General features: G+C 38.7%; 1 protein-coding gene across 4 annotated transcripts in view; it reads right to left on the bottom strand.

Annotated features, from left to right (window-relative positions):
- The window catches only part of Ccdc82 (coiled-coil domain containing 82), a 45,601-nt gene that overhangs the window by 13,231 nt on the left and 29,088 nt on the right, over positions 1-3,282 (bottom strand). The gene's annotated exons all lie outside the window — the stretch shown is intronic.

The raw sequence follows: 3,282 nt of genomic DNA, 5'->3' as shown, positions 1-3,282 counted from the left end.
CCAGGAGAGGTATTGCTGGATACTCTGGTAGTCATATGTCCAATTTTCTGAGGAACCCGCCCGGACTGATTTCCAGAGTGGTTGTACAAGCCTTGCACTCCCCACCAACAATGGAGGAGTGTTCCTCTTTCTCACACATCCCACGCCAGCATCTGCTGTCACCTGAATTTTTGATCTTAGCCATTCTGACTGGTGTGAGGTGGAATCTCAGGGTTGTTTTGATTTGCATTTCCCTGATGATTAAGAATGTTGAACATTTTTTCAGGTGCTTCTCTGCCATTCGGTATTCCTCAGGTGAGAATTCTTTGTTCAGTTCTGAGCCCCATTTTTTAATGGGGTTATTTGATTTTCTGAAGTCCACCTTCTTGAGTTCTTTATATATGTTGGATATTAGTCCCCTATCTGATTTAGGATAGGTAAAGATCCTTTCCCAATCTGTTGGTGGTCTTTTTGTCTTATTGACGGTGTCTTTTGCCTTGCAGAAACTTTGGAGTTTCATTAGGTCCCATTTGTCAATTCTCGATCTTACAGCACAAGCCATTGCTGTTCTGTTCAGGAATTTTTCCCCTGTGCCCATATCTTCAAGGCTTTTCCCCACCTTCTCCTCTATAAGTTTCAGTGTCTCTGGTTTTATGTGAAGTTCCTTGATCCACTTAGATTTGACCTTAGTACAAGGAGATAAGTATGGATCGATTCGCATTCTTGTACACGATAACAACCAGTTGTGCCAGCACCAATTGTTGAAAATGCTGTCTTTCTTCCACTGGATGGTTTTAGCTCCCTTGTCGAAGATCAAGTGACCATAGGTGTGTGGGTTCATTTCTGGGTCTTCAATTCTATTCCATTGGTCTACTTGTCTGTCTCTATACCAGTACCATGTAGTTTTTATCACAATTGCTCTGTAGTAAAGCTTTAGGTCTGGCATGGTGATTCCGCCAGAAGTTCTTTTATCCTTGAGAAGACTTTTTGCTATCCTAGGTTTTTTGTTATTCCAGAGCAAATTTGCAAATTGCTCCTTCCAATTCGTTGAAGAATTGAGTTGGAATTTTGATGGGGATTGCATTGAATCTGTAGATTGCTTTTGGCAAGATAGCCATTTTTACAATGTTGATCCTGCCAATCCATGAGCATGGGAGATCTTTCCATCTTCTGAGATCTTCCTTAATTTCTTTCTTCAGAGATTTGAAGTTTTTATCATACAGATCTTTTACTTCCTTAGTTAGAGTCATGCCAAGATATTTTATATTATTTGTGACTATTGAGAAGGGTGTTGTTTCCCTAATTTCTTTCTCAGCCTGTTTATTCTTTGTATAGAGAAAGGCCATTGACTTGTTTGAGTTTATTTTATATCCAGCTACTTCACCGAAGCTGTTTATCAGGTTTAGGAGTTCTCTGGTAGAATTTTTAGGGTCACTTATATATACTATCATATCATCTGCAAAAAGTGATATTTTGACTTCCTCTTTTCCAATTTGTATCCCCTTGATCTCCTTTTGTTGTCGAATTGCTCTGGCTAATACTTCAAGTACTATGTTGAAAAGGTAGGGAGAAAGTGGGCAGCCTTGTCTAGTCCCTGATTTTAGTGGGATTGCTTCCAGCTTCTCTCCATTTACTTTGATGTTGGCTACTGGTTTGCTGTAGATTGCTTTTATCATGTTTAGGTATGGGCCTTGAATTCCTGATCTTTCCAAAACTTTTATCATGAAGGGGTGTTGGATCTTGTCAAATGCTTTTTCTGCATCTAACGCGATGATCATGTGGTTTTTGTCTTTGAGTTTGTTTATATAATGGATTACATTGATGGATTTTTCGTATATTAAACCATCCCTGCATCCCTGGAATAAAACCTACTTGGTCAGGATGGATGATTGCTTTAATGTGTTCTTGGATTCGGTTAGCGAGAATTTTATTGAGGATTTTTGCATCGATATTCATAAGAGAAATTGGTCTGAAGTTCTCTATCTTTGTTGGGTCTTTCTGTGGTTTAGGTATCAGAGTAATAGTGGCTTCATAAAATGAGTTGGGTAGAGTACCTTCTACTTCTATTTTGTGAAATAGTTTGTGCAGAACTGGAATTAGATCTTCTTTGAAGGTCTGATAGAACTCTGCACTAAACCCATCTGGTCCTGGGCTTTTTTTGGTTGGGAGACTATTAATAACTGCTTCTATTTCTTTAGGGGATATGGGACTGTTTAGATGGTCAACTTGATCCTGATTCAACTTTGGTACCTGGTATCTGTCCAGAAATTTGTCCATTTCGTCCAGGTTTTCCAGTTTTGTTGAGTATAGCCTTTTGTAGAAGGATCTGATGGTGTTTTGGATTTCTTCAGGATCTGTTGTTATGTTTCCCTTTTCATTTCTGATTTTGTTAATTAGGATTTTGTCCCTGTGCCCTTTAGTGAGTCTAGCTAAGGGTTTATCTATCTTGTTGATTTTCTCAAAGAACCAACTCCTCATTTGGTTAATTCTTTGAATAGTTCTTTTTGTTTCCACTTGGTTGATTTCACCCCTGAGTTTGATTATTTCCTGCCGTCTACTCCTCTTGGGTGAATTTGCTTCCTTTTTTTCTAGGGCTTTTAGATATGTTGTCAAGCTGCTAGTATGTGCTGTCTCCCGTTTCTTCTTGGAGGCACTCAGAGCTATGAGTTTCCCTCTTAGAAATGCTTTCATTGTGTCCCATAGGTTTGGGTACGTTGTGGCTTCATTTTCATTAAACTCTAAAAAGTCTTTAATTTCTTTCTTTATTCCTTCCTTGACCAAGGTATCATTGAGAAGAATGTTGTTCAGTTTCCACGTGAATGTTGGCTTTCCATTATTTATGTTGTTATTGAAGATCAGCCTTAGGCCATGGTGGTCTGATAGGATACATGGGACAATTTCAATATTTTTGTATCTATTGAGGCCTGTTTTGTGACCAATTATATGGTCAATTTTGGAGAAGGTCCCGTGAGGTGCTGAGAAGAAGGTATATCCTTTTGTTTTAGGATAAAATGTTCTGTAGATATCTGTCAGGTCCATTTGTTTCATAACTTCTGTTAGTTTCACTGTGTCCCTGTTTAGTTTCTGTTTCCACGATCTGTCCTTTGAAGAAAGTGGTGTGTTGAAGTCTCCCACTATTATTGTGTGAGGTGCAATGTATGCTTTGAGCTTTACTAAAGTGTCTCTAATGAATGTGGCTGCCCTTGCATTTGGTGCGTAGATATTCAGAATTGAGAGTTCCTCTTGGAGGATTTTACCTTTGATGAGTATGAAGTGTCCCTCCTTTCTTTTTTGATAACTTGG

This window comes from Mus musculus, chromosome 9, assembly GCF_000001635.26.
Source record: "Mus musculus strain C57BL/6J chromosome 9, GRCm38.p6 C57BL/6J".
NCBI classification, from domain to species: domain Eukaryota; kingdom Metazoa; phylum Chordata; class Mammalia; order Rodentia; family Muridae; genus Mus; species Mus musculus.
The sequence above is the reverse complement of the archived record's forward strand: the minus strand, read 5'-3'. Positions and strand labels throughout refer to the sequence as shown.